The sequence below is a fragment of the Labrus bergylta genome, chromosome 20 (assembly GCF_963930695.1).
Source record: "Labrus bergylta chromosome 20, fLabBer1.1, whole genome shotgun sequence".
Taxonomy (NCBI): Eukaryota; Metazoa; Chordata; class Actinopteri; order Labriformes; family Labridae; genus Labrus; species Labrus bergylta.
The window spans coordinates 21,559,307-21,572,648 of NC_089214.1; the positions used below are offsets into that span (position 1 = coordinate 21,559,307).

General features: G+C 44.1%; 1 protein-coding gene and 1 non-coding gene across 4 annotated transcripts in view; one reads left to right on the forward strand and one right to left on the reverse strand.

Annotated features, from left to right (window-relative positions):
* The window catches only part of LOC109981977 (partitioning defective 3 homolog), a 377,174-nt gene that overhangs the window by 329,770 nt on the left and 34,062 nt on the right, over positions 1–13,342 (reverse strand). The gene's annotated exons all lie outside the window — the stretch shown is intronic.
* Positions 2,174–2,245, forward strand: trnaw-cca (transfer RNA tryptophan (anticodon CCA)). The gene has a single exon. It is a non-coding gene; the product is annotated as a tRNA-Trp (tRNA).

A 13,342-nucleotide genomic window follows, 5' to 3' on the forward strand; every position in this document is an offset into this window, starting at 1 on the left:
CCTCAGAGCTGAACTTGAACACTTTCTCAGGACGGGAAACAAAATGTTTGAAAGGTCAGCCTCAGCTTGTGAACAAAGACAGCTGAAGCACAACATGGTGGTGTTGATGTTTGGGCATGATGCAACAGAGATTACAACGAGAACGTTTTGGTACTGATCATCACATCGGCACATTATAAAAACCTAAAGTATGACACTTAGGAGGTGTGATAACTATCTGTAATAACTTACAAACGTTGTACCATAGCATAGCTGCATTTCACCCTGAGGCCTGTATTTAAATATAATAAAAGGTCTTCATGATTAAAAGGTAAAATAAAATGTTTTTGGCATGAAACTTTGTTTTTGTGGTTGCACGTAATCCTTGTAGCACTGCAAATAAATCCAGGAAAATTGCCTGTTCTTACCACAGACAGGCTTCTAATCCATCCATTCATTATCTATACCGCGTTTTCCCGTTCAGGATCGCGGGGGGGCTGAAGCTGAACCCAGGTGTCATTGGGCGAGAGACGGGGGTACACACCCTGGACTGGTCACCAGTTAATCACAGGGCTGACATATAGAGACAGACAACTAGCCACACCTACGGACTATTAACCTAACGGGCATGTGTTTGGACTGTGGGTTCACGCCGGAGTACCCGGCGTGAACCCACAGCATGCACGGGGAGAACATGCAGACTCCACACAGAATCATTGTGTCCAACAAGGATTTGAAACAGGAACCTTCTCGCTGTGAGACAACAGCACCAACCACAACACCGATGCACAGACACCTTACACACTGAGTCCGCTGTGTTTATTTTTCTATTAATTGCGAGAATTTGCAGCATAAGACAACATGTGTCGTACTCATCTCGCAGAGTGATCAGGCCGTGAAGATGGTTTAGTGGTTTTCACTCCTTGATAACAAACAACGGGCTCTGTCCACATGAAAACAAGACAAGAGCGAGGAGAGTTTCACCTGTTGATAAAAGAGTTTTGTCTTGTTGATAAGAAGCTGCAGAATTATTCCGACCGCGTCCAGGTGTACTTCAGGATGTCAGATGTCAAGTTTGAGACGCTGCCAGCTTTACTGGAACCACACATTAAAAAGAAGAACACCAATTTTCCATGAAGCAACTGATCCTGGACAGCAGCTGGCAGCATGTTTGAGGCAGGGACACTACAGAAACACACGCACACGCGCACACACACACACACACACACACACACACACACACACACACACACACGAAACACACATGAAAAAAACGGACTCATGGTGCAAAGGCCTTCAGAATCCCAACTGACAGAGTAAGATGATGTTTTAAAACCAGAAACACCCAATACATCGCTCTCTTCAAAGCTACTAAAACCCAATGGCACGATGTGTCATTTCACCTCACAGAACATGAGAGATACTTGTTCACCACTGACCACTTCATGCCACATTACAAGAATTTACTCGAGTGTTTGTTAACTTTAATGAGATTAGAGTTACAGTGGTGTCAGACGAGCCGTTGAGGTATCTTGGTTAGTATGTAAATGACAGATTGTAGCATGTGCTGGAAAACAACGTTCATGTAGCAAAAGAAGGATTAATACTCTGAAAAAGTGACCTGATGGCTCAAAGTGCAGACTTCACATACAGGCCCCTCGTATGCTGACAGATTCAGTGACTTGTATGTAGCAGGTTAGACATGAAGCGGGTGTGGCTGTGTGCGTTGTCTGCTGCTGCTCTACTTCCTGTCCCAGTGACATGTTTAGTCTCTAGTGAGCTTCACTCATTCATTCACACTCTGACTGAGTGACATACCACTACCTCCTCAGTGTGATCAGGTATCTGCTTATCTGATCCTCTGCAGCAGGAACGAGAAAACAGAGAGGTAGTTGTTCTCTGCGTCGCACAAACACACACACACACACACACACACACACACACTTGCAGACAAAAGCTCTCTTCACCCCATTATCTGTGTCTTTGTACCGGAGAGCGTTGCCTGTTTTCTGACAGAGACCACACAGAGACTGCAGCCCTTAAGGGAGTGAGGGAGTGAGGGAAGGAGGGGGTGAGAACATGTGCCTGTGTGTGTTTTATGATTGCTGCATTAGCTCCTGCAAGTGTTCACACTCCCACAGGGGAGAAATACGAGCGGCCTCATGTGCTTCTCAAATGTCCAGGGCTGCAACAGGACCTCGTGGCGCAACGGTAGCGCGTCTGACTCCAGATCAGAAGGTTGCATGTTCAAATCACGTCGGGGTCAGTGCTTTTCAAAAAGTCAGACAGACCTCGGTGCACAGCAGGGTCTGGTCGGTCACACAAATGAGCAGGAAATGGGATTTACTTTGTCGGACACACAAAGGCAACAAAGGAGAGACCCCAGCTGACGTGTGTAATTTCAGTAAACATTTGTGCATTTGATTCTATAAAAGATAGAAACACGAGCCTCAAGCTGAGGTTGATGGATGAAATGTGTCCGTTTTTGTAATCCGGTAACGATGACATCACAAAGCCCCGCTCTGTAAACTTCAACACGGGGGATGATGAATCATGGAGGATAACAACACTGTATTTATCATTATCTGATCATCGTGTTAAAGAAGACAATCAGGTGCTACTAATCCACAGCTAGAAGAGGAAATAGCTTATTCTAGAGGTTGCAGATTTTATATTAAAGTACCACAAGTATGTTTTCTTTATCTGTTATAGGAAGTATCTCTTCAAGCATAAAGACTTCATTATGAGGGCGCTGGTGGCCTAGTGGTTAGTGCACATGCTGCATGTACGGACACTGTAGTCCTCCAAGAGGGCACCCCAGGTCTGACCTGTGACTCCTTCCCTGGATGTGATCCCAGACCCTCTCTCACCCCCTGATTTCTGACTCTGTCCACTGTCCTGTCTGTAGAATCTAGATAAAGACATAAAAGGTCCCAAAATAAAACTATTATGTATCTATTTATCTTTGCATGTATGTTAACAGTTTACATGAAAACTTTTTATGACTGAAACAACAAAGTCCATGATATAATAAGAAGGAACTGTATTTGATCCTCAAAAAAAAAAAAAAAGAATCTGTGACTTTTTGATCCATTAGATGTCACCCTGGAAAAAACTGCTGTTTGGCCACACCTCCTCCATACCGCGACCTCCGCTCTCCTCCAGCCGCCCTCCCCTCACATGTGCACGGAGGAGTTGAGCACCAGCAATGCCTTAGTCCTGCATCGTTGAGTTAGCATGCTAATGTTAGCGCTCTTTAGTTAGCTGGTAGCTTCACATTGCTCATTAATTGACACTGAATGACCTTTGATCTAAAAACAGATTTCCAGAGTAATTAACTTTCTGAATAGAAAATCAGTAGAAGGATGGATCCTTTATGTTAATCATCGAGACTGGAGCGCGGAGACTGTAAGAGCTGGGTTTTTATCCTGTCGATGTCATCACCAAGTAAAGAAAAAAACAAGAGGAATGTGTCCTTATGGTTTGGAGCATGACAATTAATACAAAAAACTTAATACAATAATTGAAAGCAAGTGAAGAGTAGCACTCCTACTGTCATCAAAATCTAATAAAATAATAACAAAATCAACTATATACATTTTAATTAAGTAAAATATTGAGAATAAAGCTATTTTTAAACTGCACTGAGAGAGCGGGAGAGTCTGTGTTAAAGATGTCGCTCAGGGAGGGTGTAAAAGTTTGCAGTATGAAATACAGAGAGAATGTGAAATGTGCAGAGAGAATCCTGTGTTCGCTGATGAAATGTACCCCGCATAATTATTCTTTTATTTGATAAGACTACCCAGCAGACGTGTGTTGTTATTATCCTCGGGGACGTGTGTTTGTGCAGATAAAGTTTCTCTGGGAGTCATGATGGGTCAGTGTTTTGTTTCCTCACGGTGAGATCGTCTCTGTTTTTTACCCTCAGTATGAACAGCTGTGATGATGGTGGGTAAGTCATGTGACATCAGAACTTCCTTCAGGACTTTAAGGTGGTTGAAACAAGGTTCTGCTTTCACAGGAAAACCTGCTGATACAGATGTTTGCTGATGTTCAGATTTCAGATAACTGCGAGCTTGTGTAAAGGTGGTTTTGTGGCAGGTGCTGCAGCTCAGCTGTTCCAACAGCTGCCTGTAGACTGAGACGATCTGTGGTTTAAGGTTTACTGCAGCCTAAGATCCTGTGGGTGGATTATGAACATACCCCGGGCTGCAACATAAAATGACTTTCATTATCAATGAATCTGCTAATTATTTTCATGATTAATCAAGTTCTTGTTTGGTTTAATGCTCTACAACATATGAAACAGTTCACTGAAAGAATCAGAAAATGTTTGACTTCTCTTTCTTGAAAAATCGCCGACACATCTCTTCGATCACTCAAATTTAGCGATTACATTCCTTAGTCGACTTTTCATTCAATCGTCTGTGATGTAAATTTCAGCTCAAAGAATTTAGTTTTACTCTAACTCAGTGGTTCTCAAGTGGTGGGTCGGGACCCAAAAGTGGGTCGCAAAACTGTTTTCACTGGGTCGTGTGCATTTGCTTGGAAAAAAAAAAACTTGTCTCAGTCTGTTAAAGGCTTTTTCAGTTTCTTGCTTCCATTAAATGTTTTCGAACATATGAGGTAATAAACATTTGACCAAAGCTGCAAGCTGCACAATTTTTTATTCAATAAATCTGATTGATTAAAAAATATCAGAAATTTGGATCACGATTTTTTCAGGGAGGAGTTGGTGGTGGGTCCTGAGGCAAGACGAGTTGAGAACCCCTGATTTAAATGATACAAATGAATGTAGTGTAAAATATGACCTGCATCATTTGGGATGCATGCGAAATATAAATCCATGGTTTCTTTTGTTGTACATAAAAATTAAACAAACAGAAAAACTGTAATATTGCTGAATCTGTCAAGTGAACGTGAGTCGTTGAGTTGATGTTGACATCACAGTGACCTTTGGGATGTGTCCAAACAGTAAGAGATGATGAATATAAGTGTGAAGCAAACCTATAAAAGAAATTTTGTTGACAGGATTAAAAAATGACACGTTTTTTGTGTCTCAAATGATAAAAATCCGGTGAAAAAATCCTAAACCTCACGTCAACCCCAACAGGTCATTTAGAGAATGCTGCACAGTCTCCAGACTTTCACTGCCTGGTCTGAAAAGCTTAGTAGACACCAACATTACACTGTGACCTCTGACCTCTGGGAGTGCAGCCCATCCTGTGAATCACCAGCTCCACCCAGTAGTTCAACCTCTCAACCTCCTACTTTGAGAGTTCACTCTCTGCAGAGTAATAACTCTGTGATTTATGGAGTGAATGTTCCCCCCGGTGAGTCATAAACACTGCTGTCCCAAACACTTTCTGCCTCTCTGGTTCACGCAAACACAAACACACACACACACACACACACACACACACACACACACACACACACACACACACCCACACACACACACACACACACACACACACACACACACACACACACACACACACACACACACACACACACACACACACACACTCACACACTCACACACTCACACACACACACACACACACACACACACACACACACACACACACACACACCTCCCTCGCTACTTATCTTTGACAAACGTTCACTGTTGCGGGAGGGAGGGAGGGAAACATGCAAAACAGAAGATACTGTTAGTACAACGACATATGGTGCATCTTCATTTTCTGTGTGTGTGTGAACTCTTTACATCGTACATCAAGAGTGTCAGTGTGTCATTTGTTTGATTCTTTCTGAAAAAGGAAGTATCCCTCACATTGTTAACACTCAGGTCTAAACATGGGGAATGAAGAAGGTGCTCCTGATGACAGTCAAACTAAAGGCTGATACAAAACGGATCACTGAAGGAGAAAGTTTAAAACCTGATTACTTTGGATTCATTGGCTTGTACTTTGGCTTACATAGACACTGGAGTGGGGAAAATTCACTGATTACAGATGTTGATGGAGACGTCGAAGGCGCTTATCAAGACAGTTCAGGAGAAGGAGCACGTTAATCCTCCTGAACCAGGACCTGTTTCTGAAACTCCATCAGGTCTGCCTGTCGTCTTTAACACATGTTCAGTGATGATGAACAGAGGGGGCCCACGGTGGTTGCATCCTGCAGTTGGGTTGAATCGAGGATGGTTCATGTTCTAACCAAACTGCACCAGAGTTCAATAAAAAAAAAGGCGGGCCGTGGCCGACCTTTACAAGTGGTCTCTGTACGGTTGTTTGGTCCACACCAGGGTTCGATGAACAGCTTTCACACCAGAGCAAACTAACCGCACTAACTTGGCAAACGGACTCGAGTTCACTTTAACAAACTGATGCAAGATTTGACTCAAAGGTGCTCAGAAGGTTTCAAACAAAAGTATTCTGAGTATACTGAGGTGAGTCTTATACTGGCTATTCCTCTGAGGTAAAGTCACCTCCAGGGTCTCGGCATTATTAACGCCCTGCCCTGTCTGCCAAAAGAGACCGCAGCCTGCAGAGTATTACACTGAGAGAAATATGACACAACACACACAACACACAACACACACACACACACACACACACACACACACACACACACACACACACACACACACACACACACACACACACACACACACACACACACACACACACACACACACACACACACACACACACACACACACACACAGACTACACACACTGAAGACCTACTACATCTTATTAACCTCATAGGAGCACGCCCGTTGCTCAGAGATTCATAAAAAGCAACTCTGGAAACTCAAAAAGAAAACAGAGTTTAATGGAAACTTTCGAGGTGTTGCCAGTTTTAACATTTCTTCACACGTTGTACATTTTAAGGAGCTACAGACACTAAAATTGAGGATCACCCAACCCTGATAAAATAAAGACATCGACTCCATCCTGATGGAACGAGAGAGAGAGAGAGAGAGGAGTTCATCTTTAAAATCTGACTTTGAAACAGTTTAGTACAACGGTCAGCTGATAATTCAACAATCGAATGTGGATAAGATCAACATTTCACCACCTAGAATATAAGTACTATCCAAATTAGCCCATATCGATCCAAAAAACGAACAATATTCAACTCTCAACTCGACACAACTCGAGGCAGCTCTGCTCTGTAACTAATTTTCATGTTATAAAAAACATCATATTCTCTGATAAATCATTCAGCTCTGTTAACTATTCACTTACATGTACAGCATATTTGGGTTTGTGGCTCCGCAGCTCTAAACAACATCTTCAATTCAGACAGAACAAAGCGCTAACAGAGGCCCAGAGGAACAACGTCTGCTCATGAATTCTGCCAGACTTCGTCCTCAAATGGAAACAAGTAAAAGTTTCCCACACGAGAGTCTCGTATGAGGGACGGCTTTGTGAGGCGGAGATGTTTGGAGCGCTGGCACATATGAAAGTCTTGAACAGATATATGTTTATTTCTCCTGGCAGACAAGTCACTCCCGGCTCAGACCGCTGTGGAGTGGCAGTAACAGTGCCACAGAGGTTAGCTCGGGATCAGGCCAGTGAAACGGGCCAGACAGTGAAATCCTCTGCCACACCTACACACACAGAGCCAGGACTACAGACTCATGTTAATCCTCTGGAGTCTCATTTTGTAGCTGTGGAGGGCAGAGAAGCAGAGAGCCAGAGAAAATAACCTCCTGTTACTGCACGTCAAAGACACGGCCATTATTTATACTACATTCTAAATATTTCATGTTTTATTGAATGACCCCAAATTTACGCCTCACATCCAAACTAATGGAGGGTTTTCAGAGGCCCTGAAACACCTCGGACACCCGGTTCAGTGTGAGAACTCCTGGGAAGCTTTAAGTGTGTACGGAGATAATCTGACATTATTTTGAAAGATTAAAAAATGTCCCCTTTCTGACTCTGTCTGAATCGTTTACGACGTATGACCATGATGAGATCATGATTTAAGTGTGTGTAGCCTCACACTGTGTGACCGATTGTGCACCACATCTGGAGAGCTTACAGGTTAAATCTGGACGGAGTATTCATAATTATCAATAGAAAACTCCCACAGGCAGAGGTTGATGCCAGATCTATGTGTATTTCAACTGTCTCATTTGCAAGTCTCAAACACACACACATAATCTGCATCAAGAATAAACAAAGGTAATTAGCAACTGTTAGTGCGTATTTTCATGGATTCATTTATCTTGATAATTTTGTGGATATATCTTTACATTGTGTCAACCATCTCAGAGTAATTCTTCTTTTAGGTTTGTGAAGCTGTAATTCATATGTGTTAGAGACCTCACAGCAGCAGAGTTATATTTGGATTGAAGTGTCTGTTGTGAGCTGAAAAAGAAATGTGACTCTGAGACTGAAGAAATGTATATGTCTGATATTTAAGAGTCAGTGTGATGTCTTCTTTCTAGTCTTTTAGAGATGTAACGAAGCAGCCAGGAATGTGTGGGCTGTACCTTCTAGTAGAATATAAGCAACACTGTGAAGATGAAGACTTGGTCAATGAGGCCAATGATTGTCAATGATCGTGAGATCTTGGTCAGCATGGGTCAGCGATGGTCTGCACTTTGTCAGCCATGTGTGTTGTGTTTCTGTGTTTTCTGACCATGGCTGAATAAATCTAAGATGATCCACAGTCTGTTTTTCACGATTTCATCACTGTCCATCTACTATAGAAACAACCCCCACAGCAACTAAATCATAACAAATGTTCCCTGTCAGCTAGAGGTCTGGAGATTCCGGACGTTGTCTGTCAGTTTGTGCGGGCACAATCAGGAAAATAAAGTCCTGAAGTCAGGGAATCAGCTACACAACTGTCAGCTGATACGACTAGTCGAAGTGGCTGATTCGACGCACGCCCGGCCTGACTTTAATATCAGTCTTAGTGATAGATTATTTCTAATTGTGTCTATCTGTCTGAAATCGTATAGTGTGTGCCCGACTTCACTGTGACTTTAAGTCACCTCCCTCTGCATGGTGATCTGCTCATGTCGGGGATTTGTAGTCTCTTAACCTTGTTTCTTTATGACTACAACTGTACACATCACCACTCATGGTAAGTAAAACGTGGAAAGTTGGGCATCTGGTCTGAATAAAAAAGGTCAGACTGCTTGAGTTTGTGTGCGTGTATGTGTGTGTGTGTGTGTAGTGTGTGTCTGTCTACACAGGCCAGACATGCATGCAGCCTGTTGGCTCAGCGTGAGCTTGAACTGCTGCTGTGATGAAGGTTTCACTGAGGAATTAAAACTGACATTATCACACTTGGATCTCATTGAGAAGTTTCCCTAATGAAACCTCATTAAGCCAATTAAAGAGTTCAACTTCAGACAGGATGTGTCGGAGATTAGAGGGCATGACACACTCACAAAACACCGTGATGCATGATGTGACGCTGCTCAGATTCTCACAATGAACATCACAAGATAATTAAAGAACATGTTTCATTAGTGTAGATTGTTAAAGAGTTGATGCTCGTCACGCTCTGCTACATGTTGCTGTTGTTTTTGACTGATATTGAGAATCAACACATTTTAAGCAATTTGCATTCTTTACTCCAAAATCGGCCACATGTATGTCACTGTTTTTACACATATTGACTTTAAAATGTTCACTAAATTCAGCAAGAGAGAAAAGGACCTTACTCTATATGCTTAAGCTATCAGCTAGCGAGTCTTGCATCCCACCATGAACACTTTCATTAGCATGTTAGCTAGCATTCTGTCTGGAGTAGCAGGAGAGGTGAAGCTTGTTTGGGCAGGTAGGTAGGTACACACACACACACACACATTTACAGACTTGGGCATGAATAGCTCCTGGGAACGAGACATGCAAAGTAAGTAATGTGGAATCTGACGACAAAGCTGAACTACTACAAGGTTTAAAATCAGATTTAATTTCAGCAATTAAGAGCATGAGTGAATTTAAAGCCTGCAATAAAAATGAATCTAATGTTGATATATTTCCACAGTAAAGGGCTTCCTACTAATGAGGCAGCTTTTTACCTTATGGCCCTCTGTCCACAGACAGCGTTTTACAGGGTTCACCGTCCTAAACGCCCTCTTCATCAGATGTTTTTTGTCGCTGCACTCACAGCACTCTCAGTTGAAAGAACAGCGACACGCTTGTTGATATAATTTTTCCCTCACTGACAAATCAAAATCAGGAAGGGGCGGGACTTCTGATATGAGCTTTGTCACCAACAATACCAGAGGAGACCCTATTTTGGCTCGAGGGAACAGTTTACAGGTGTAGAGCTCCTGCTGATGTCAGGACACGACTCCTTCACATTGTTTTCTTGGTTTTCTTTGAATCAAGGCTAAAACAGAAGTTAGGTTTCATAACTATAGCAACAATGAGTGCTGGTGGAAAAGCCTTCTGTAAGTTCAGCACAAACGCCCAGTTTGTGGACACAGAAAAAAAGTGAGCCTACAGCCTGAGCTAAACAGAGACAAATAGAGACAAAGTTCTCTATTTGACCCCGACCTCTGACCTCCCAGTGGAAAGAGAAAGCAAAAAGACAATTTCCTTCAGGGGGGGGTTGATAAAGAGTTTATCTGTGAGTCTATCAACCAGAGGGAGCGGGAGTCAGGTTACTGAAAGGACATCTGAAGTCTTCCCCTCAGGGAGACGTTTCCAATGAGGCCATCTGCTCCTCTTCACCTTCGGGGGAGGAACAGTCAGATTTAAGGGGAACATGTGGTCACTCAGAGAAACCTGTAGGCCATTCTTCATTCAGTGCCAGTGTGACATTTTCTTTACCTCTCAAATGCACGATAATTATTATTCCTTATTATCACCTACAAGCTCCACATGTCATGGCTGCCCCCCACCTGTCTGAGCTCCTCCCCTTGGCACGCTCCCACCCGCACTCTCAGGTCCTTGGGGCCCGGGGTCTTCTCCATTGTCACTCTCACTCCAAAAAAAACAGACCCCTCCTCACTCTCCACCTTCAAGAAAACCCTAAAAACTCACCTCTTCAACATCGCCTACAACCACTAACAAACTCTGTCCTCATCCTCCTTCTTCTTTGGATTGTTTTCTTTGTTTTGTTTTGTTGTTATTCTTTGTGAAGAAGAGTCTGGTGTGTCATTATGATTATGTGGGAGACGATGAGAGCTAAAAACAGATTTAGTGTGTAACAGTATGTGTTTGCACAGACAACTGAATAAAGACCAAGAGAAGAACGATGAATGAGTGTTCTCATTTGGATGTGCCTCTTTGAAGTTATTGTTAGTCTGAGCTTTCCATATGCAAAAGAGCCACACCAAAATCCACAACTATAACACAGCATTGGAATAAATCCCTGTAATTTTCAACCAGCAGAGCGAGAGACATCGAGGGCTGCCAGTCTGTGCAGAAAGGATCAGAACCCTGCACATGTTGCATTAACAGACTCCTGTGTCGTCCCTGCAAGAGAAGGCCTGTGAGCCTCTCTGTGTTCTGACAGAGGCAGCAGTCAGCAACAATTTCTGCACACTTTGTTTATTATTTCATAAGCACAGAGGTTATGGTTGCCAGATGGTACTCCGAAACAGGCCAAGAGAAACACAGAGGGCAGGCTGAATCACCAAGAACAGACAACTTGCAGTGGAGATGTCACGGCACACTCACACACACACACACAGACACAGACACAGACACAGACACAGACACAGACACACACACACACACACACACACACACACACACACACACACACACACACACACACACACACACACACACACACACACACACACACACACACACACACACACACGGTTTCACCGAGTGCAGATGTGGAACACAGAGAGGTCAAAGAGTGCTTTCAAGGATTTTTGTTTGACCGTGTTGAGGAGGAGGAGGAGGAGTAGGAGGAGGAGGAGGAGGAGGAGGAGGAGGAGGAGGAGGAAGAGGAAGAGGAAGAGGAGGACGAGGAGAAGGAGGACGAGGAGAAGGAAGAGGAGGAGGAGGATGAAGAGGACGAGGAGGAGAAGGAAGAGGACGAGGAAGAGGAGGAGGAGGAGGAGAAGGAGGAGGAGGAGAAGGAGGAGGAGGAGAAGGAAGAGGACTAGGAAGAGGAGGAGGAGGAGGAGGAAGAGGACGAGGAGGAGGAGGAAGAAGAGGAGGAGGAGGAGGAGGAGGAGGGCGAGGAGAAGGAGGAAGAGGAGGAGGAGGAGGAGGATGAGGAGGAGGAAGAAGAGGACGAGGAAGAGGAGGAGGAGGACGAGGACGAGGACGAGGAAGACGACGAGGAGGAGGAGGAAGAGGAGGAGGAAGAAGAGGAGAAGGAGGAGGAGGAGGAGGAGGAAGAGGACGAGGAGGAAGAGGACGAGGACGAGGAGGAGAATGAGGAGGAGGAGGAAGAGGAGAAGAAGAGGAGGAGGAAGAGGAGGAAGAGGACCAGGAGGAGGAAGAGGACCAGGAGGAGGAAGAGGACCAGGAGGGGGAAGAGGACCAGGAGGGGGAGGAGGACCAGGAGGAGGAAGAGGACCAGGAGGGGGAAGAGGACCAGGAGGGGGAGGAGGACCAGGAGGAGGTAGAGGACCAGGAGGGGGAGGAGGAAGAGGACCAGGAAGAGGAAGAGGAAGAGGACCAGGAGGAGGAGGAGCCTGGGATCTAAATGTGCACTCCGACTATTGTGAGCTGTTTAAATAGAAACATAATGTCAATGTTCAAGTTGACAAATGGTTAGACGACAATCACAGCAGCCATGGAAACATAAGTCAACTTTACTCCATCATGGAGCGAGGCAGCCGATGAAGTCATCAAATCTGAGGCTCACAGCAGTGAGTTGACGCTGAGGAGGACGCGGTGCATGTTGAAACATTTTGTCCTTTCAATCTTAAGTGATTTGCCTTAAGTGATTTGTGTGATCCAGTATTTTCTTTGGATTCTGCCAGAGTGAAGTAGTTAATCAAATTCTACTTCACAGCAGCGACATCGTGTTAAGTATTTTTCCAGTAACAGGAGAAGCAGATTGTTAAGAACAAGTTGTATTTTCAGATTATTCTGTGCATTATTCGGATTGCCTTAACTTTATTGGGAAAGTTAAAATGAAATAAACAGGGGAGGGGAAACAGGGGATGCCATTTAGCACAGGGTTTGTGTTGGAGTAATCCCCTGGCTGCTGAGTTCAGAACTTAGCCTCAGACTACAAGCCCCATACGCACTCCCAGGGGAGCTATCAGCATCTTCTCTGTCACACAGAGCAGGTCAGGACGTCTTTTGATGTTGACTGTCTATTACTAGTGTGACGTCAGGCCAATCAGATCAGTGCTGTGGGCGGGACAAAAGGTGAGCCAGAGTAGAGAGTGAAAACAGACCCAGGAGGTAAGACACACCTGCAGCTAAGCCAAAGTAGCACA